The following is a 24199-nucleotide window of genomic DNA, read 5'->3' on the forward strand; positions in this document are numbered from 1 at the left end:
TAAAAAGGACTTCCTTTTGGGCACTTGGGGAAAGCAGTTGGTGTTGCTGAGCGTTTCTCAAATGCACCGATGATGAACCTGAGAGAATGTCACACTGTGCCAAAGTCACCTGTTATTTTTTTTCCATGCCTTGTGGAAAGTGTAGACTTATTAAAGTTAATTATGTAAGTAATCATTTTGATGAGGCAGTAGAAAATTGCAGAGAAGTAAGAAACAGCTCATAAGCAACAGGAGTATTATGTGTTGTAAAAATGCTGATATAGAATGTAAGAAATAGGAATGCAAAATTTTTATTTTTTTAAGTGTCTTTTTTGTGACAAGGAAAATGATAAGTATATACTGTACATTAAGTCAATAAGTAATTACAGATTATATTTTTTTCTTTTAAGTTTTTGTGTTGTGTTGTTTTGCTTTTGTCAACTTAGAGGAGTTGACAGATTTCAGATTTGAAACAGTCCATGTGCACGGGTTTATAACTAAAGCAAATGGCATCCAAAGAAAAGGCATGAAAAGGGAAGAAGAAGAGACATTCATGTTTCTCTTGAGAATTAAAGGTACAAAGAGTTCAAATACATAATGAAATGGCTGCCAATTTTGTAACAGTTGGCAAGACTCTATACCAGTTGGCACCTATGTAGAAGTTATAAAACAGACCTCTATTTCTGTTCTTTTCATTTGGAAAATATTTTATGCACGAATGTCTGTGCGCTGTACATATATGTGCAAGTAGAATGTCATTTAAACATTTTAGGGCAAGTTTTTAATAGTATTTTAATTGTTTATAGATTGATCGAAACACCAGATAGATTCCTAAAGTTGCAGTAGGTTAATATGAAACTTTTTTCTTAAAGCCTAATATAATTATGAAAAAGCTTCTTTAGAGTTGTATCTTACATTTCTTTTTGGAAAAAAGAGGAATAAAATTTACAGGTATAAGCAAAATCTAAGGCCTAAGGCACACCTCCCTCTCTCTCTCTCTCTCTCTCTCTCTCTCTCTCTCTCTCTCTCTCTCTCTCTCTCTCTCTCTCTCTCTCTCTCTCTCTCTCTCTCTCTCTCTCTCTCTCTCTCTCTCTCTGTGTGTGTGTGTGTGTGTGTGTGTAATATCTTGAGCATTAATAATGATGTGCTTGTTATATCCTATTGATTCTTCGACATTGTTTAGGTGAAATGGTGAAGATAATCAGTTCCTTGTTCAGATTCTGTGCAGTCAGTTCTTGTCTCTCACAGGAAACTGTAGTTAAGAATCTAGGAAGCTTTTACTTCTACAACCAGATAGGTGAGAGTAGAAGAAAAGAGAGGGAGAAGGAAGGAGAAAAGGCAGGCTTTTTTAATATCACACACACACACACACACACACACACACACACACACACACACACACACATCAAAGAAGTGGTTCATTAAAATGGATTATACGTATATGTATATAACACAATATATATAACATTGCATATATCTATATGCTACTAAAACTGTCATGTCTTGGTGAAATAATGCATTGTAGGACAACAATTTTTGAACCAAGGGTATCTCAGGATTTTGGAATTCATCCAAAAATCAGGAATCCTGTGAGATTGAAATTTAGCAAATTTGTGGTCACTTCAGTGCTGCTGCCTGGAGGTTCAGTAGACCAGGTCTACCCCAGCCCTTCAGAAGTCGGGTAAACTGGTCCCGTTATAGGCTCCCAGATTCCCAGTCAAGCCAGCGGGAAATCATTCCCAGTCCCACTACTTTTTTGCCCTTGATCATTAAACATCTCTGAAATAATGACAGGTTGTCTAGTAGTGACTAAAATGAAGTTTCCTTGGGCAGAATGATTGAGTTTTCAGTTTCATCCATCATCTTCCATATTGCTCTGGAGAGTTTCCCACTTCCCTAGAGGAATTTTTTTTTAAAAATTGGGGGTATAACTTTACTTTTTAGGATACACTGTTAGCACATATTAACTGCAGCCAAGTCTACATTCAGCACTTTAGTAAAACAACTTCAATAAAAAGTTGTTCTATTGTCATTATTAGATATAATGTAATGATTGCAAGATTTTTTCTGATACTCACAATTTATTGAGATTTGTACATTGAAATATTTGAAAGGAAGAAACAGTTACTAACCCTAATAATTTATGTAGCTTATGTCCAGTGTTTTTGATTTTCCTATTCAAGTCGCAAGTTTATTAGAATTGTTTTTCTTGGATCAAAACTATAAATCAAGACTATTCATAAATACATTAATCTATGTATTTTTACACATATATTTTTATCATGCAATAACTTAAATTCAATTGTGGCATGCCAGATAATAGTATTTTGGTAATCACATAAAAGTAAATTCCTCAGGAATTTCTGAGGTTTCTTTTCCCACTTGTGGACAAGATGTTTGAAATCTTGGGAATACTTGGGATTTGTATATTACAATGCCCTGACACTATAGTATGTAATAAACATATTCTGAGTAATTGTAAAAACAACCCTGAAGAATTGTGGTGCCAGGAGAATTTGGAACACCCACAGACACTGAACCAAGGCACTATAGGCTTAAACCACTGAGGAAACAAACACCTAATGTAATTGCCAAGTATTATATTAATTCATCAAGAGTTTTTTTAAGCCACTTTGAATTGGATTGGAAATGAACTGAGACAGGACTTCAATATTATAAGCTAAAGTTCTCTTACTTACTGTCAGAACTTTTGCTGCCATGTTCCATATCAACTGTACACTAAGACTCTTCAAAAGCCATCTCATACTTAAAGATATTCCAGTAATTCAAACTAATATTTGGGTGACAAATAGTTATCATTATTTGAATCATGGTAGCAAAATTTATATGCAAGATTTATACTGAATTTGGAATTATATTAGCAGCATCATGAAATTATTGGTTTTATTTGTATATTTGACACAATATGGGAGAAAGCATCACCATTTTATGTTTCTTTGTCCTATTTTAGCAGTTCTTGTTTCTTTTCTTATACATGAGTGTTCACCAAACTAACACAGACACCAGAGATATTTGGGATTGCATCCTTGTATCAGTTCTTCTTCCTAAGTTGTTCAAATGTGCCATATTTGCACACAGATTGCAGGTTGAAATCCACCCACATTTTATGATCTTACAGAGGGAAGAACGTAATTTCATTCCTTGCAACGAGTGTGCTGTACAAGGTCAAAAAGGGCCAGTATTATAGCTTGCATTGCAAAATGGCAGGTTTTGGCAGTGACACTTGGAATAGGACTGTAACCTTTTATGAATGCTGGATGTTATAGCAATTATTACTACTGCATGATTCACAAAGGAACTTTTCTTCAAAGTTTGTTGGCCCAAATTAATCCTTGTAAACTGCACATAACATAATTTAAATGGATGTTAATGACATACATGTTTGTGCCTGAATATGGAGATACAGAGGCAAAACTAGGATAAAAGTGAAAATATGTGTTTAAGCATAATTCTTGGCTTTTAGTATATTTCCACTTGAACAGAAAATATTGTTGCTGATTGCCATTTCATTTCATAATTTATCTTGGGATAAAACTGATATTTTATGTTGTTGCCTTTTGGGACTATATTCTGCTTAACTGGAGAAATAGCAAATTCATAAATTTATGCTCCACTATTCATGATTTTTCTGAAATGCGTAAACCCAAATGGGGCAAAAAACAAATTGCCTTTCACTTTAGTAGAATACTTTTTAATGTGAAAAATGCATTTGGAGATTTTTTTATTGTGTGCATGTTAGACTATTTTATTAGACCACATGTCAATTCATAGGCAAATTTCAAAATATGGTATGCTTATTTTATTATTTTTCCATTCTTACACAGCGAATCAGTAATTACTTCAAATTTCATAGATTTATCTGTGCTTACAAAAAGCCCAAATTATAATGTTTGTGCAATGTTACTCCATTTATCACAAAGAAAGACCAGCCTTTTCCTTTAAATGGGAAAGCTGCTTTAGGTTGGAAAATTTAATAATTGGTGTGGATAAAATGCTGTTGTGTTATCTTCCTATTACAAAGCTAGTATCTAACAAATAATGTGGTCACTCTGTATTCTTCATCAATATCTTACCATACTTTTCTCTTACAAGGAATTGCAAACAACTTAACTCATCTCCAGTCAAGCATTATAAATAACTTCAGGAACATATTTATATGATCACATATAAAGTTGCATGACTAGATAAATAACACATCTGTAATATCTGCAGACCTTTTTTGAACCAAAAGACCTTTCATTTTTATGAGTATATGTAGTAAATAAAACACAATTGCAATACGCCAGTTATACCTATGCTGCTGATATATCAAACTATTAGTTACTATTCATGTATTTTCTTTTGAGTCATATATTAGTTACATATTTCATTTCATAAATTGTAATCTTGACTCAGTTCAGCAGGTGAGTGAAAGTGATAAATATAATCCCCCATCCTTCCACACTTCCATCCCTGCAATAATTTTCTGAATAAGGAATATAGGATACTGGACACTGCCATTTAAGCTCTTAGATAAACCAAATACAGCTGTTGAATATATTCTTTCTACCAACAGTTGAGAGTTTGTATCTTCTATCAGATTAAACTATTGTTGTGTTTAACTGCTTTTCCATAGAAGGCATGGTCTTTGGCATTCCATAACATTGGCATTTTGATAATCTTCATTTATCCTAAGACACTGGTAGAAAAAAGTCTGAATTAAGGAATGTGTACATAACAGAGTGAGCGCCTGTTACTTTTCACAGCTTCTGCCAACCTAGCAGTTTGAAAGCACGTAAAAATTCAAGTAGAAAAATAGGGAGCAATACGGTGGAAAGGTAACAGCATTCCGTGCGCCTTTGGCGTCTAGTCATGCCGGCCACATGACCACGAAGGTGTCCTCGGACAAGCGCTGGCTCTTCAGCTTTGAAATGGAGATGAGCACCGGCCCCTAGAGTTGGAAACGACTAGCACGCATGTGCGGGGGAACCTTTACCTTTACATAACTTTTCAGTAGAACTCAACTGTGCTAGCAGTTTTTCCATTGTGAAAAAGATAGAATATTCTAAATTTGTATAAAGATGAATTTATAAAACAATTTTCTAGTTAACTTATTTCTTGGATGTGAATCAGTATGACATATGGCATTGATTACCTACAAGTGGGCATGAGAACACTGATAAATTTTGTTTTGGAAGTAGACATTTCTTGATATTAGACCTTGACAGAGACCGAGAGACTTCTATAGTCATTTAACCATCATTGTAACAATAATGACAGACTTTATATTATTTTTAACAATGACTGAGTATATTCTATAAGATGCTGTAAGTAGGAAAAGTAGTTTTGTCATCAAAGCTCTAGATCAGGCATATCAAACTGCTGGCCCGCGGGCTGGATGCATCATACTAAAACCGTGCCCACCCCATTGCTGGCAATGGGGAAAAAGTCATGATACGTCACACGACGTCATAAGTTTGACATGCCTGCTGTAGATACTTGACACTACACATCACCATAAGCAGGCAAGCTACACTGAAATTTCAGATGTATATTTAGTTCTACTATATTGCTTTAGATATAGGAATCTATATTTATAATTCTCAATATTTGAATTTGTTATTTCTGTTGGGAGTATGGGGCAAATTCTTTGAAGCACACATGGAAGAATGAATTAGGATATTAACGGACTAGCTGTTCTTTAATTTGTTCTGTGAATCCTGATTATATAACAGAAACAGATTTTCTTTATTGCCCAGCTTAAAAAGCCTGGTCTTCATGCTCTTGTATGAAATGATCTAGCTAAAATATTTTGAAGGCACACCTTTTAAAGCCTTCAAGTGGGTTACCTTTTCACCTTTGTTACTTATTGTGCTCAAAAGGGGCCTTGCAGAAGGAGACAGAAAGTTATATAAGCTAGGTGTGTTAGCTTGAGTTTATCACATTTCAACACTGATTGTTTTTGCTTCTATGACAGAGGGAAAAGGTTTTAAGATTTGGAGATTGTTTGGAGGAAAATTAAAATGTATCTGCATGCCATGCAAATTCTTCTCCACTGTCCCCTCACACTTGCACCCACTTTGTTAGGCTGTTAGCAAGAATTATTCACAGCTTTCTTAACAGTTTCTATGTAATCAGGAAATTAATTTTTTGGCATTGTTTACTATTCACTCCTTGTTAATGTCATGTGGTTATGTTTTTTTCCATATCAAATATTGAGTAATAATGAGACAGACTTAATGAGATGGCTGATACAGAACTGCAGACAACTTGTTACTAAAGTTAAAATGCAGAGACATCTGAAGCCACTGAAAAGAATGGAATTAAGTAGTCCCAGAGTAATATTTAATTAATAGACTATTCTAATACCACATATAATAAAAAGGATAGTGTGGAAGAACCTGCTAATGTTAATAGAAAAAGTAAACTAATATCTTAAGAGATGAAATACAGTAATAGATGAATGCAATATTCTGTAATATTTTGCATTTTAGGGATTTGAATTCAGTAGTTCAATACAATTTATACTTCAGCATTTCAGGAAAGTAACACATCCTTATCCTTAAAAGGCAGATAGAAATAGTTTTTAGCCTAAACTATTAAAAGTTGATGTTTTCAAATTAAAAGAAAAAAAATCACATAAATTAGCCAAAACAGGAGATAAAATCTGTATGTACTCTGCCTGTGAAGTAAATGCTTTTGGAAACAATAAGAAAGTGACAAGTAGCTCAAAAAAACACAAAGGCAGCCTGACCTTTTCTAAAGGCAGGAAGGTCCATAAGTTACACATTGATAGTGATCCTCAAACTTCCCTGCAGTTGTTACCTGTAATTACTTCTGTGGGAGAAATATTTTGGGGGTTTTTTTGCACTTAATTGCCACAGTGGTAATGAATCATGACAGATGATTTGGATTATTTAGGTAGGCCACCCAGAAGAAAGTTCATAGACATTTCTCTTTTCCTTGTAGCAGCAGTCAGAATGCAATAGATTTGTATTTGTCTATTGATTGCAGTTTTAGGAATGTTATTACAGGTTATGGGGCTATTAAATGTAAGGCCATGGTTCAGTGATATTAAAACTTGTTAAGTGATGTTTTACAGGAAGAGGATATTGACATTTAAAGTGACATGTAATCTCAAAATTTCATTTTGGGAATCTAGACTAGAGATTTGAACTGATTGGAGGTTTTCTGATTTCATTCTAGAGGTTAATTGTATCTGAGGCTGTAAATGTAGAAGAGACAACTTGTAAATGAGAATATATTTATACAGAGTCTAAATTCTATATTGTCTATAGGAGTTGGTGGCAGTAATAAATTTAAATGCAATTGCAACAATAATATCCAGAATTAGAATTAGTCCATTGGCAGAATAAAGGAAATGCCCCTTCTGCTATAGCACTCCATTTAGTATTGGCAGTGCTTTTTTTGTAAAAGAAAAAGGTGCCGGAACTCACACATGTCATACAACCCACCTTGCCTACCCTACAAGGTTCCATCCAAAAAAGGTGCCGGAACTCCGTTCTGAGCGTTCTATGAGAAAAAAAGCCCTGAGTATTGGCACGACAGTGTATAGCAGCTGGAGATTATGAGATAATACTGCAATGCATCTGGAGGGACTCTGGTGGGAGAATAATATAATTAAAGTGTTTTATATTGGGTGACAGGGGTAGTGTTGGAGCTAACTGCACAGTCATTAAAATAGGTGTCAAATATCTTCTGACGATATCTAATGGAATGTGTGAAAGTGGGAAGTTACTCATAGAATATGAATTTTTACAGAACTCTGTCTTTAGGATGTCCTTCATAAAACTCACAAGTGTGCATGCTATGCTTCACTGCTAGGAGGAAGGGAGAAAGAAGGACAAAGAGACCTCGGTGAACAGAATGACAGGATTTGATATAAACCAGCAGTGTTTCTGCCTTTAAGTGCAAACGTTTTCACAATGCCACATTGTGCATTCCATCACAGCAGCATAGAGTGCAATGTAGTTAAAACACATTCTGCAAACAGGAAATGCTGGAGAACCATGATTTGTGCTTTTCATGGAGATAAAGTAATGGGAGACAGTTTTTTTAAATACTTGGTGAAGGGAGAGGAAGCTACAGTGAGAATGTGAGAACACATCAGGCATATTTTTTTTGCAAAACTGTACAAACCTTTAAATTATGAAGGTTGAAAATGCTATTTCAGCTTTAACGAGTTATAGCAAAATGTGAAAGTAGTAGTCCATTGCCCTAGAGTAAAAATTGGATGGCTTTCTTCAATAGTTCCTGTCATGTTCATTTGATTTCGGGTTTTTTTTTAAATGGAACCACTGTTATTTTAATATTTAATGTGCTATTGAATAAAAATGATAATATAGCACAGAATTCCCTCTGCTCCCAAATCTTGGCAAGTCCTACTATCTCTGGTATTAAAAACATTTTGTTAGTTTTCTTGGAAAAAGGAGTTGCAACACCAGGCTAGTAGGCAAAAGTTCAAAAAGTAAAGGAGATTGAGAAACTAGGGTGGTGGGAATAGTGAGCGGGCACTCCTGCTTTAGTAAAATATATGAAGTGAATGAAGCCTTTTAAGTTTGGGTGGGCTGCATGGGTACAAGTCAAGCTTTACCATTGATTGTGAAAATGGACAGACAAAATTTGGGACTTGAACAAAAATCTCAGTCCTTGGGAATCTTGTTCCCTGACAATGTCTCATTTATTTCCTTGATTTCTCATAGTCAGAAGTGGATTTTATAAGGTTAACTGTTTATTATTCATCCATGCTTTCTTTATAGGTGCTTAAAATTGTTTGCTGTTTGGAAGTGATTAAACATGTCGGTGGAAGATAAGAAAAGGGTCACCCTGTCCTCCACATATTTATCTAACTTTCAAGTCAAATGTTCCATGTGATTAAAATATTGTTGCTCCCACTCCCATCCATTTGCTTTTTTACTTTTTAAAAATTTTAATTACAGAATGTTAAGAGGAAAATGTGTCATGCTTTCCTATGAGGAATGGGGAAACACATACATATCTATGTATGTGTGCATCATGCCTATAATTCATTGGAAATATAACATCAAGCCAGTAAGGGGGTTACTCTTTAATTTATATTCTAGTGTTGACAAGAGAGTTTTGAAATAGGGTGAGCTTTGAGAAGAAACGTGTTGCCTCATAGTGTTTTATTCTTTATGTCAAAATATAAAGAGTTTATGAAGGGTAAAGTAGAGAAGATTTGTAGTCTTCTGCCCATACTTGCACTATCTTTATCCTAGAAACAAAACAAAAAAAAATGAAACTTTGCAAGTCTTCTGTCAGCATCTTTAAAAGTGTGTATTTGGAGGAACATTAAGTAGGAGAAAAGTAATTTCTTCAGGGCATAAATATATGAAGCATCCTTACAAGGAGCTAAAACGTGTTTTAATAGGTTCTTTCTTGTCTTTTTCAGGACCAGGAACTAACCAGGTAGTTCTTGACTTATAATCATTTGGTCAATAACTGTTCAAAGTTACAACAGCACTGAAAAAAATGATTTATGACCATTTTTCACATTTATGACTGTTGCAGCATCCTCATGGATGTATGATCAAAATTCAGATGCTTGGCAACTGGCATGTATTTATGACAGTTGCAATATCCTGGGATCATGTGGTCACCTTTTGTGAGCTTATGACAAGCAAAGTCAATTGGGAAGTCTGATCCACTTAAAAATCTTGTTACTAACTTAATTTCTGTAGTGATTCACTTAACAACTGTGGCAGGAAAGGTCGTAAAATGGGACAAAACTCACTTAACAACTTTATGCTCAGTTGTGATTGTAAGTTGAGGACCACTTGTAGTTTGTTGACAAAAAATTTTGAATTACTGTGAGGATAGATGCTTCATTAACTGAATAATTATGCATTCTTTCTTGCAAGTTTGTTTTAGATTGTGTTCATTCTGTGTATTCCTCTTAATTTCTTCTGATTTGTCTCCTTTTTAAAACTGTTACTCAATATTTTATAGGTTGCTAAATTCTATATTGCTTCTCTTTCATGTCAGACAAGGAAGTCACTACTTAAGGGAGCATTACAACCTGAAACACAGTACAGATTCTCTCTAAAGAGATATACGGTATTTTATCTTGAAATATCAAGCACAAGTACAGTCTTTCCCTGAAAGTAAGACCTATCATGAAAATAAGCCCCAGCTTGATTTTGGGGGTGGGCCTAATATAAGCCTCACCCCCAAAATAAGCCCTAGTTTGGGGGCGAAGCGCACACCTAAAAAAATCAAACTGGGATGGGGATGGGGAGATTGCAGCCAGGCCTCCCATGGATTGAGACTTGCCTCCCTGGCCCACTCCTTCTGTGGCTGAAGGAGCAGCTTCATTCTGCAGCTGAGAAAGGAGCTCTGGCCTACATTTCTAGAAGGCCTCTGCAGCCGAGAACTGAGCTATGGATTGAATCCTTAGGTTGGCTTTTGGCTACAGAGGCCTCTGGAAAGACCTCTGACTGTGAAATGCAGGCTGGATCTCCATTCTCAGCTGCAGAATGAAGCTGCCCCTTTAGCCGCAGAAGCAGTGTGCCGCTTTGGTGGGGCTGTTAGTGCTACCGCCACGAGGTGAATGGAAAAGACACCCCCTGAAAATAAGACCCCATGCCTCTTTTGGAGACCAAAAAAAAAAAGACTGGATCTTCTTTTTGGGGAAACACAGTATATAAATCCTTTTATGAGCTGTAGATTTTTAAGCTTCATATTTTGGATTTTGACTTATTACAAATGAATTTCAAAATGGTCATTATCATATACAATTGATCACTTTATCCCTAGTAAAAGTGCTCCTGGTATGATCATTCAGATCCATGCTGAATCAACAGACTAGATGATACGATGATAAAATTTTCTAAGCGATTAATTCTAAATATAGCACACAAACACAAAGCAGTGTGAGCTAAAAGAAGAATCAAATAAAAAATATTTTCTATGGTATTAAATATGCTGGCCATATGGAATTAGCAGAACCCACTAAAGTCACATTACTCAAAGAAAACCATGGAAAAGCCTGTTCCCATATATTTTTACTTAGAAATGTATCCCACAAAGTAAAGAGCATGAACAAGCTCAATATCTTTATGTTATGTAATGAAGGAATTATATTTGGTAGTCACTGAGTGATTTGGGCATGGTTACCCAGATTTTCTCAAAAAGTTGTAAACAAGTCATAACACATATTGTGATAGAAATATAAACATATAGCAAGTACTCCATATACCTCATGTGAGCCATTAAATTAAATGTGATTTTGTCCTTCCTCAGACTGTATCTGTTCAGTCACATTTACTTTTTGGGGCTCAGTCTAGCAGAAGCCAAAGCAAAGCAAAATGTGGCCGTTAAGTTCAAATATGTCTGACTTCTCTGAAAATATAAATCAAAAGCAATAAAGTTTAGGTAAATGTGTTTAGAATTACTGTAAGTTGCAAGGCAAGGCTAAATCTCAGGGATCTGAGTACATGTTTTAAATAATATTTGGCACTTAACATAATGATGAATCATTTTAAATGAAATTGCAGTACTGTTGATTGTATAAACTGAATGCGGTTTTGCAGGAAAGTATTACTATAGTTTATAATAATATGGAATTACTTTATAATCAAATTGTTAATGTAGTTAACTAACTGCAACTATTGCTAAAGTAAATATACATTTTCAAGATTTATAGTAAGATTTGTACCGTACCAGAAAATCACATTCCGATGTAGATTAGCTAAATCTTGTACCATTTTACAAATGACATAGATTACCTGACCAAGACAATCTGTTGTCTGAATCTCATACAATTCATCTTTGTGCTTTTGCCGGACATTAGAGAACATCTATCACTATCTCTATATATCATTTCTCTCTCTCTCTCTCTCTCTCTCTCTCTCTCTCTCTCTCTCTCTCTCTCTCTCTCTCTCTCTCTCTCTCTCTCTCTCTCTCTCTCTCTCTCTCTCTCTCTCTCTCTCTCTCTCTCTCTCTCTCTCTCTCCTTAAATCATGGTAGGTCAGTAATAATATTAACCCTATTTAAAAGATTGTTCAAAAAATGACAACATGAACACTAAAATATAAGGTAATATTGTTGGTTTTTCTTCTCTAGAGCTCACTGCCTGCTTACACAACTGATTAACGGTGGCTAATTTAGTTTATATTAAAGATGACAGCTATCTGCTTGCTTTTTGCAGGAGAGAAAGACAGATTTTGTTCTGATATCTTGTGATTATTTTCTAGGAAAACATGACAGGGTAAAAGGATGGATCATCAAAGTACATGCTTTAGTGTTTTCGGGTCAAGAGAGGTGTATGAACTTTAAGCTATAATAGCAGTTCAAATAATATCATCGAGTAAGGTTTGTAAATTTTCCTGACCATTGTTTCTAGACCAAGATATTAAAAACAAGGTGCTAATGCAATCTGAATTGTCTAAGATGACAGTTATACAATAATGTTTGTATTGTTGTATACAATAATCTTGCATGCAGCTCATTGAAGAAAAGACTTTCACTATAAAAATAAACCAGCCAGCATTATTTGGACTTTATAAGCCAACAGGTCTGGAATGTGCTTGGTATTTCAGAAGTGCTTGTGTATGTTAGACTGGCAAATGAGATAAAGGAAATAGGGGGAAAGATTCCAGAAAAGGTACCCTCAACTATATTCAGTAGTGTTATCCCTTCTCCCACCTGTATGCAGGGAGTGTCTATAACTTCACCAGCAGTTGACCTTAACCCAGAAGAGACTTCAATCATTTATTAGGAATAGTTAGATGGACTTAGATTTAGGAAAGGGGTTTATGAAACTTACTACCATGCTTGGACTAGACCAGGGGTAGGTAACCTTGGCTCTTTTATGACTCGTGGACTTCAACTCCCAGAATTCCTGAGTCAGCATAGAGATAGGAAAGTGATCCCAGTCTGTAGCACAGTAATCAGTTCACCACAAGGAATAAGCAAATGAGTAGCCAAGTCTGTCATAGACAGCAAATGTTATATCACACAATTTGGTTTTGTATGGCTATATGAGTCCACCAAAGGGACGCGGTGGCTCAGTGGGTTAGGACGCTGAGCTTGTCGATCAGATGGTCGGCAGTTTGGCGGGTCGAATCCCGAGTGCCGTGTGAGCGCCTGTTACTTGGCCCAGCTTCTGCCAACCTAGCAGTTCTAAAGCACGTAAAAATGCAAGTAGAAAAATAGGGACCACTACGGTGGGAAGGTAACAGCGTTCCGTGCGCCTTTGGCGTCTAGTCATGCCGGCCACATGACCACGGAATCGTCCTCGGACAAGCGCTGGCTCTTTGGCTTTGAAACGGAGATGAGCACCGGCCCCTAGAGTTGGAAATGACTAGCACACATGTGCGGGGAAACCTTTACCTTTACCTATGAGCCCACCACAGTTTCAGCTGGCATTTAAAAACCCAGAGTTGGAGCCCATTGTTCCAAGGACCCACTGTTGCTATTTCTCTGGTGTTCAACTTACTGTATTTCTACACCATGACCCTTTTGCTCTTTTGAGTTCAGGTTTTAGAACCATGACTCAGACTCCACCAGGGAGGACTTAAAAAGTTCTGGTTCTGGTTTTATTCAGTTGACAGAGAATTGACAGAGATTTGTCCAGCCATTGCTTCAACCTTGATCTCTGCTTCTTCTTCCTCTTCTAATTGAGCCAGACATTACATTGCTAGTGTTGGTAGCTAAATTCAGCAGTATCCTATAGAAACCAAAGGTTCAATTATCCATCATTTTTCTCTTCCATTTGTAGTAGATAAAAGTGAAATGAATTAACTGCTCCCTTTCTTCTCACTCTTGACAGTTATTGATTCTCTCTGAAACATTATAATTTGCAACCTGATTTTCTCATGATTCAAGGAATTCTGGTTTGTTGCAACAGCTAAGCTGTCTAGTGACACTACATTTAAGACAGCATTGCTGAGTTTCAAATAAGATTTAAATGTGCATTTTAATAAGTAGGCATCATGAAGAAACTTCAGTTGAAAAATTATTGATAAAAAACAGCAACTAATCATTTTTGGGCATTCTAGTGAAGTGACTGATGCTTATAGAAGACATAGAACTCAGTAGCTCACTATAATTTAGTCAATATTTCAGCCCAGCCTTTCTTATTTTGGTCCACTTGAGATAAAGAAGATTGCAAATGCCAGAATTACTATCCCTTCAAGGAAGAGAATCACGCCACTTCTCTTGTTCTTCTCTGAAGTGAAATCTTATATAAACTTACTGTATTAGCCATGGAATTGCCATAACTAAGTAGCCATGAAGGATCTATTTAGCTTTTTTGAAAATAAAAGAATCACCTAGACTAATCAGTGGCTTCAGAAACCAATAGCATACAATTGTGATTTGTAGTATGGCAGCTTCTCTGTTAACGCTTAAGTAGCATTGTAAGCTTATGAAAATATTTCAGTCCAACCAAAATACCCCAAGGCTGCTTTCTAGGTTATTTATTTGATTTCCTCAAGCCAGCTAACAAAACTGAAAAATAAAACCAGAAGATAAAAAGTTAAAAAATCAGTTAAAAAGCAACAATAAAATTGAGAACAATCTATGGAATGACTTGCTACTAGAGATTGTGGGTGCTGTAACACTTAAGGTTTTCAAGAAGAAACTGGGCAGCTATTTGTATGAAAATGGTATAGTCTTCTTGAGCAGGAAGCTAGAACACCTTCAAGGTCCCTTCCAACTCTATAATTCTATATTCTATGTTCTAAATTGATGCCAAATGCAAACATTATACTAATAAATAATGCTTCTTTTATAAGAAATTATCTTGCTTTCTGGCAGAAATGCATCAGCATTCAGATCAGTATAGATTAACTCCAAGGTCACCTTCAGACCAATAATCAAGTAAGCAATACCTCAATCAAGAAACTGCCACAGAGCCATTAGTAAACAGCCCACCCAAAGAATCCTTAAGACCACCCCTACCCACACAGACAGGCAGGACACCAGAATACAAACTCGCAGCAAATAGCACTCCTTACTAGCATCGACGATGTTACCTAGTTAGGGTAATGAAACGTCTGCAAGAAAACACGCAAGCTCAGAGAGCACCAAGGACCCTTCAGAAATCGATTTGCTGAAAGCAGCTGCCTTTAATTTAATATCCCATAGGTGTGCAGAATTTCAACTGCCATGTAGAACTATGTTCAGTTGTGATCACTGGCAGTAATAACATACGTAATGTATACCAATTTATTCTGCATCTCCATAGCAAATCCCATGTTGACCTGACTGATCTTTCTGCCCCTAGGAATAGATTTTTAGAAGGTGTGTGACAGCATAGCTAGAAGGTGACACTTTTTACATAACAGGAGAAAAGTCTGATTGTGAAGGTTAGAGGCCACTTCTACATTTCTTCAGCCTAACTATATTAAATCATTTTAATATGGCATTATTTGCACTGGTATATAAAAAAGCTAAACCAAAGATCTTATATCTGTTCCAGTTTTGTAAGAAGTAGATCTGTCTTCAGAATCTCAGAGGTTCTGCTCAGTGCCACTGTTAATAGGGCACAGCCCTTTCAATATGACTTTCATTCAGTGCTTATTAGAAGAGCAGCAAATGGGTTGAACAGCAAATGTTGGAATGATGATAATCAGTCTTTCCCAGCTGGTTACATGCATTGCAGGAGGTTGGCAGGCCCTTTAAACAGAAAACCTCACATCTGCTTTTGTTTATCCTTTTGCTTCAGGCAAGGCTGCAAACTTAATAAATGGCATGAAACCTAAGGAAGCATAAATATTAGCGCATTAGAGAAATTACACCATCTTTGCCTACCTGCAATATTTTAATAACGCAGTGGGCATATATTACTGCTTCCCAAAAGTGCCCACATGGCAAAGTTTTTCACTGAAGACCCCTTGTTGGAAACATTCCTCTTTGTGGGGTTACCACTTTTTCTGGGTACGTCTATGACGGTTCCCTAAAGCTAATAATTTAGGGTTTGGGGCAACAGTTGCAAGGGCTGTATTTTCAAAAGGGTGTTTTATAGTGGTGTTTAAAATGTTACAGAACATTATTTCTCTTAAAGGAGATGAAAGAATTATCCTTGCAGTAGAAGCACAATGTACAGTCAGGGTCTCTTAGTATTTCTTTTAATACATAAGTATATTTACTTTCATGTTTTCCATCAGTATCTTCAGCCTAGCTGACTGTCAGCAGAACTGTTGTGAGTGAAGCTTGCTAAGGAGAAACAATGAGCCTTAGAAGCCGAGCCACCTTGGAGACAGAAAGTGGAGGTGGGAGGGAAAAAAGATAGTGTTGCATACATTGCTGTGATTTATGATTCATTATGAAAGAATTGGCTTTCATGCATTAACCCTAATATAAGTGAAATAGAATGTACATTTGAAAAACTCCAAAATCTCTATTTCTACAGCTAATGGTTTCTTGCAACTGTAGGCTGATTATTAATAGTAAGTGTGCATTGGGCCAGAAGAACAGTATAATTTGAAGACCTTGAACTGTTTTTGTTTTCAGCTAAGAGCTGCAGGCCGCATCACTTAATATAAGATTAATTAATTTAGTGATGTGGGAAGCACATAATGCGATAAACGCAGAGTATGCTGAATTATGGGTATTTGTTTCATAGAATACTTTCCTTAAAATATCTGAATGTTTATTGATTTATCCTCTTTTGAGATTACAATAACTGGATTAACCAAAAGGTGTCTTTTCTTTGTAGCACAGTCTACTATTAATATATTATATACAACTTGTTTGTGTGCAGTTCCCTTTATTCCAATAAACCCTCCATAGGAAGCTTTATTAGTAGATTATATCTTTATAAACTTTTATTGGCTATTTTGATTGTAGACCGTGGGTGTCAAACTCGATCACATCATGTGAAGTATCATGACGTATTGCGACTTTTTTTGCCTTTGCGGAGTCTGGGTGGGTGTGGCCTGCACATGACATATGCATCCAGCCTGTGAGCTGCTAGTTTGACACTCCTGTTGTAGACATCCCTCTACTTCCTTGTATGTTCACCAAAATACCATGGCTCGGAAAACAATTTTGACATGTCCAAGGGAAACACCGACATTGGCATGCAAGTATCTGTTAAAAAAAATCCAAGTTGGCATCCAAAGTCAAAAGATAAAGACATTTGGTAAAAGAGGTTAAGAAAGTTGATAAAGTTGGGGAAGTATAAAAATAAATTGGGAAGGGAAGGGCAGATATTTAATTTATTCCATGCTTACATGACATGGGACCAGGTTATTTGAAGGATTGTCTCTCTCCAGTTGCATCTTCCAGTCCCACCAGATTTAGTACAGAAGGCATGCTGTGGGTTCTGTCATTAGGGGACCTACATTTAGTGGCCTCTAGATCATGGGTGTTCTTGGCTGTGGTGGTTGCATTATAGAGTATTCTTTCCTCAAAGTTTAGTCTGACACCATCACTCATGACTTTCTGAAGGGAACTGGAGAACTAGCAAATGGCTTTGTTGTTATTGACATCCCTTTGCCCATTATATTTTTTTAGCTACATTTTATATTTTTAAAAACATTTTTAATAATATTTGTGAATTATTGTTTTGTAACTTTGTTGTATGCCACTCGGAGTCATTTGTTTTCTCAGATGGATGGCTATATAAATTTTAAAAATAAATACATTTGAAATTCTAGATTTTGTGATAGATGGATTCAATAATTTATAATATGACTTCCATTGACATTCTGGAATAGGTTGCAACTGAAATTAAGAAATGTAAACCTTTGTACGTTTATTTGAAATTGTATTTTGTTTCATTTTGACTTATTTAATTCTTTGATAGGGTATATAATGTTTGGCTTTTTGTTTGTTTCTTTTTGTTTTTGCATTTTGTTTTTTCAGGCATCTCCATCTTTTAATTTAACTGTTTTCTGGGCTGAGAAAAAGCAGAGCAGCTTAGAGAACTATGTTCAGCTCCAAAGCATCAGCGTGTGCCATCCTGTTCAGAAACACAGAAAGATAGATAAAGTGAGAGTCCTCTTTGGAGTATTTCAGTAGCTCATTGCCAATACCTTGTTGATCTCCTAACACCGTGGTGGCGAACCTATGGCACGGGTGCACAGGTGGCACCTGAGCCCTGTCTGTGGACATGCACGCTATCGCCCCAGTCCTAGGCCCTCAGCTGGGTTTTATAAACCCTTTTTGCTTTAGGCCTCCACCGCCATAAAAAAAAGGTTCAATCAATCAGTCAATTTCAACTTCTTGCGGGGAAAAAAAGTTCTTGCAAAGTTGGAATTGATTGGTTGAACTTTTTAGTCCCAACCAGTCTGCCGTTACCACTGCAGCCATGCCCACCCAAAGGGCCACACCCACCCAAAGGGCCACATCCACCCAAAGGGCCATGCCCATCCCACACCTCATGATACATAAATGGGTTTTGGGTTGCAGTTTGGGCACTCGGTCTCTAAAAGGTTCACCATCATTGTCCTAACATAAAGAATGGTGACTATGTTGTAATAGGTGGGTGACACTGAAACATTGCTATTCTGGTCTTCCTCATCTCTGCTTGAGGAACAGCTAGAATACCCTAAAAAGAAAGATGTGGAAGAAAACAGGGTCTGAGCTGATTGTTGCAGCAAGAAAATAAGATTTTGTTAGGTTTAAAACCAGTTCGCCAAAGTGACTCCCAATATTTTTTTAAGATATTTTATTAATTTTTTATATTTACAAATCTTTAGTGCTTAATAAACAATGTGTTGTCTGTGTCCACATATTTAACTTAATAGAATACATCTTCCATTCCTGCTCTCTACTCCGTTTTTGTAGCCATTTGTAAAATATATCCCATGTTTGAAAGTATTCTGTATCTTCTTTCACTTTCATTTTCAATGTAAGCCTATCCATTTCCACATAGTCCAAAATTTTCTTAATTAGCTCTTCAGTTGGTATTTCTTCATTTCCCCAATGCTGTGCAAATGTAATTCTTGCTGCTGTTAGTACATGTAATATTAAATATACACATTCTTTATCATAGTTTTCTGAGGTTATACATAAAAGAAATAGTTCCGGCTTAAAATCTACTTGTTTTCTTAACATTTTCTCTAACCACATATGTATTTTCGACCAGAATTTTTTTGCTTTGGGGCATGTCCACCAAAGGTGATAGTATGTCACTGGATTTTGCCTACATTTCTAACAATTGCTAGACATGTTTTTAAACATTTTTGCTAACCTTGCAGGTGGTAAATGCCATCTATAAAACATTTTGTATAAATTTTCTTTATAGATCGCTGTCCTTGTTATTTTATAGTTTCTTTCCCACAAATTTTGCCATTTTTCTGACTCTACATTGTGCCCAACGTTTTTTGCCCATGTTATCATTGTATCTTTGACTTGTTCATCTTCTATCTTTAAATTTTACAAAAAGTTATACAGTTTGTAAATCAGTTTTTTATCTGATGACAATAGTATCTGGTCAAACACTAACTGGTCTTTATAAAAACCATATGTTTTGGCATCTTTCTCATATCTCATGTGCATTTGCAGGTGCAACCACTATGATAGCTCAATGCCCTGTTCTTCCAGCCCTTATTTAGTTTGTAATTTCCCTTCCCTTCAGTATTCAAAATGTCTCTATAAGTCACAAGTTTCTCATAATTAATTAAATCTGGGTGAACAAACGCTTCTACTGTCGAAATCCATCCTGGTATTTTCATATACATTTTCGCTTTTATCTTTTCCCATACTAGAAGCAAAGCGTTTCTTGCATAGTGATTTTGAGAGTATTTATGGATTTTGTTCTTCCCATACTATAGAAAGGCGTGGCATCCAAGTTGTAAGTTGTGTCCTTCTAAGTATAGTAATCTTTTGTGTCTTAAGGGTTATCCATTCTTTTAGCCAAGTTAATGCAGCTGCTTGATAATATAGAACCCAGTCTAGTAACCCAAATCAATATCTTTTTAGAAAAAAATGAAGGTTTATTTCTTTTAGATTTAGCAATCATTTAATATTTAATTTTTCCAAGTTTTTATGAGTGTAGGACAGGGATAGGCAACCTAAAATACTCAAAGAGCCACTTGGACCTTTTTCCCACTGAAAACACTGGGAGCCGCAAAACCCTTTTGACATCTAAAATGAAGATAACACTGCATATATTGTTTTTTACCTTTATACTATGTATAAAAAAACTATAGTGTGCTGCATTTATGAAATCAATGAACTGCTACAAAGAAAACAAATTTTTATTTCTGCATGCAACAAAAGCATTTTGAACTAAAAAAAAAGACGCTGGGTAGAAGGTTACTTTCAAATAAAATACTCAAATGTCTATTTGAATTCTCCTCGTATTTATGAAATAAAAAGCTAGTGCAAACTATAAAAACTATAAACAGAAAAATAGAAAAGGAAAAAAATTGCAGGGGAAAAAAAGAGAAAAGGACAGGACAAAGAGGGAAAAAAACCCCTTTCTTCTTCATCCTCCCTCCCTCCCTCTCTGTCTCCCCCTCTCTCCCTTCCTTTCTCCCTTGTCTCTCTCTCCCTCCCTCTTTCTGCCCTTGGTCTGCCAGTCCTCTTCCCCCACTCAGTTTGTGTGTGTGTGTGTGTGTGTGTGTGTGTGTGTGAGAGAGAGAGAGAGAGAGAGAGAGAGAGAGACAGAGAAAGAGGCACTTGCACTTCTCTCTCTCTCTCTCCCTCTTTCTGCCCTTGGTCTGCCAGTCCTCTTCCCCCACTCAGTTTGTTTGTTTGTGTGTGTGTGTGTGTGTGTGTGTGTGTGTGTGTGTGTGTGTGAGAGAGAGAGAGAGAGAGAGAGAGGCACTTGCACTTCCCCTCTCTCTCCCTCTCTCTCTTTCTGCCCTTGGTCTGCCAGTCCTCTTCCCCCACTCAGTTTGTGTGTGTGTGTGTGTGTGTGTGTGTGTGTGTGAGAGAGAGAGAGAGACAGAGAGACAGAGAGACAGAGAGGCACTTGTGCTTCCCTTCTCTTTCTCTCTCTTTCCCTCCCTCCCTCTCTCTTCCTCTCTTTCTTTCCCTCCTCCCTTCCGATCTTCTGCTCAGCCGGCAAGCTGGCTTCAGGCTGTTCTGGACAAGCTGACACACATTCTTATTGGGCTAGCTTTCCTGCCCTTGAGAGCTGCTGCTTTTTGCTGCTTCCTGTTTGTTGCTTCCTGTGGAGACGCAGCAAAGGCAGGAGCGCCGCCCAATAAGCTTGTCAGCTTCTCAGAGGACAGCGTGAGTCAGTCAGTCAGAGAGAGAGAGAGAGAGAGAGAGAGAGAGAGAGAGAGAGAGAGAGAGCAAGTGCCTCTCTCTGTCTCTGCAAACTGGGAGCCGCAGGGGAAGGCTGAAAGAGCCGCATGTGGCTCCAGAGCCGCAGGTTGCCGACCTGTGGTGTAGGAGATAAGCACCGGCATTTTAATTAAACTTGGTAGCAATTATGTACCTGATATAGCTCAATCAAAAATAGAAAAACATTCCTTCATATAGACAAAGAAGGCATGTCTGTTAAAGTCAGTCTTTATACTTGAAAATGGCAGCAAATCATAGTTTCCAGTTCAATTTCTCAGTTTAATTTGGCAGATGAATTCAAGACAAGAATCGGCTAACTTTGCTACAGATAAGAACGAAGCCTTACACACAACATTTGATTGCTCACTGCAATAAAAAGAACTTAGAGGTGTATCTATATGTTTGTGTGTGTGTGTTTGTATTAAAATGTATGCTTTTTTCTTCTGCCCATCCAAATTAAGATATTTGGTAGGTGCTTGATGGCCTTTGGTAGCTAGATATATCTACATAGGAGCTTTGGAATTACTGGTTCCCATATCAGGAACGTTGGCTCAGCTCATGGTGACTTACATTAATAACAACAACAACAACAACAACAACAACAACAACAACAATAAAGTTGGAAGGGACCTTGGAGGTCATCTCGTCCAACCCCTTGCTCAGGCAGGAAACCCTATACCATTTCGGACAAATGGCTGTCCAGTCTCTTCTTAAAAACTTCCAGTGTTGGAACATTCACTGCTTCTGGAGGCAGGTTGTTCCACTGGTTAATTGTTCTAACTGTAAGGAGGTTTCTCCTTAGTTCTAGGTTGCTTCTCTCCTTGATTAGGCTCCATCCATTGCTTCTTGTCCTGCCTTAATTAGTTTTTTTTTAATGTTCAAGAGCAGGCAGTATTTCTTCAGGCTTTTCTAGTAAGGAAGAAATAATTAATTAAAATAAAAATAAGAATATTTAATACAGTGTTTTTTATTCAATGCTGCTGTGCACTATACATGGGTAAGTCAAGTTGCCATTTCTTCTCATTATTAAATCATGAATAATGACTATTGTGATAAACTGCCATGACATTCAGAAGTAGCACCCCAATACCAGAGGGCAAGTCAGTGGTCATACAACAATGATCTGCTTATGGGAAGGAAAAGAAGAAAGAGTCTACTTGCCTCCCCGTCCATTGACATATATAAACATAATTGGGACGCGGTGGCTCAGTGGGTTAGGACGCTGAGCTTGTCGATCGGAAGGTCGGCAGTTTGGCGGGTCGAATCCCGAGTGCCGCGTAACAGAGTGAGCGCCTGTTACTCGTCCCAGCTTCTGCCAACCTAGCAGTTCGAAAGCACGTAAAAATGCAAGTAGAAAAATAGGGACCACTACGGTGGGAAGGTAACAGCGTTCCGTGCGCCTTTGGCGTCTAGTCATGCCGGCCACATGACCACGGAGATGTCCTCGGACAAGCGCTGGCTCTTCGGCTTTGAAACGGAGATGAGCACCGGCCCCTAGAGTCGGAAACGACTAGCACGCATGTGCGGGGGAACCTTTACCTTTACCTTTATATTATTATACCTTCCTTAAATTAAAATCTCTTCCAAATTAAATATTCTTCCTCATGGTTTGAACTTTGGCAAATATAACATATAGCAACTAGAGATAGCCATTTAAATACGGGGTCCAGTCTCTGTTAAATGGAGTCTCTAAACTCCATTTTTCTTTATTTGGTTACTCATCATTACACATAAGAATTGCCTAGCTTCTCCTGTTTTCTTATGAATATGCAGCATGTAAGGGTATTTGATTAAACTTCCTCTTTAAGGAAGCCAGCAGTTAAAACTAATAAAAAATATTTTTTTTATGATGTATGATCTTAACTTTGGCTTATTCCAGTTTGTTATTGACATAAGAGCCTTATTTCCTAAGAAATACGTAAATCCTAATCTTACACACATCTGGCCACAGGTAACCAATTTTTCAGGTTAGTTTTACCTGTTTTTATGATGAAATTGACACTTTAGCTCACTACCTCAATTTGTTCCCTGCAATGTAGGATAGCTGTTCATTCAGATGTGACAATTCTTTCATTGGGTTCATACTTATATGGAATCATATAAGATCATGTAGTAGCCGTGACCAGGGGGGCTTTCGCACAGGTTCGCCTGGTGCGGCAGTTGCGGCCCTATCTAGACCGGGATGCCCTGTGTACGGTCACTCATGCGCTCGTGACCTCTCGTCTTGACTATTGCAATGCTCTCTACATGGGGCTTCCCTTGAAGACCACTCGGAGGCTCCAACTGGTGCAGAATGCGGCCGCGAGAGTTGTCTTGGGAGTTTCCCGGTACTCCCATGTTACACCTTTGCTCCGCGAGCTGCATTGGTTACCAGTTGTCTTCCGGGTGAGGTTCAAGGTCTTAGTGATGGTTTTCAAGTCCTTACATGGCATGGGTCCGGAATACCTCGGGGACCACCTGCTGCCGGCGTCGACTCCCCTCCGCCCCGTGCGTTCCCACAGAGAGGGCCTCCTCAGGGTGCCTCCAGTCAGAGAATGTCGACTGGTGGCCCCCAGGGGGAGGGCCTTCTCTGTGGGCGCTCCGGCTTTGTGGAATCAGCTGCCGGTTGAGCTCCGGATGGCACCGGATCTCCGCTCCTTCCGGCGCGGGTTAAAGACCCATTTATTTGAACAAGCTGGCCTGGCCTGATGGGGAATTACTTAGGGTTTTAATATTTATATATATATTGAGTCAGTTCTGCCACTTTGTCATCCAGCACCTCCACACATTTAGCTATTTTATGCACTGAGGACAAAATGTCTACCTTCATCTCTCCAAGTTTCTGTTCCATCCTTTCTTCCATTCTCTGCTCCAATTTCTCCAATTTCTCCTCCATCTGTGCAAATTTAACACCCATTGACTCCAAAATTAACTGGGTATGTTTTTCAAGATCCTTCGATGTCACTACATCTGGAGAATGCAACGCCTGCAGTAATGATTGTTGTTGCAC

The 24199-nt window shown here is 37.4% G+C and overlaps 1 protein-coding gene across 18 annotated transcripts in view; it reads left to right on the top strand.

Annotated features, from left to right (window-relative positions):
* The window catches only part of TCF7L2 (transcription factor 7 like 2), a 213501-nt gene that overhangs the window by 81297 nt on the left and 108005 nt on the right, over positions 1 to 24199 (top strand). The gene's annotated exons all lie outside the window — the stretch shown is intronic.

The sequence above is a fragment of the Vipera berus genome, assembly GCF_964194415.1.
Source record: "Vipera berus genome assembly, chromosome: 5".
Taxonomy (NCBI): Eukaryota; Metazoa; Chordata; class Lepidosauria; order Squamata; family Viperidae; genus Vipera; species Vipera berus.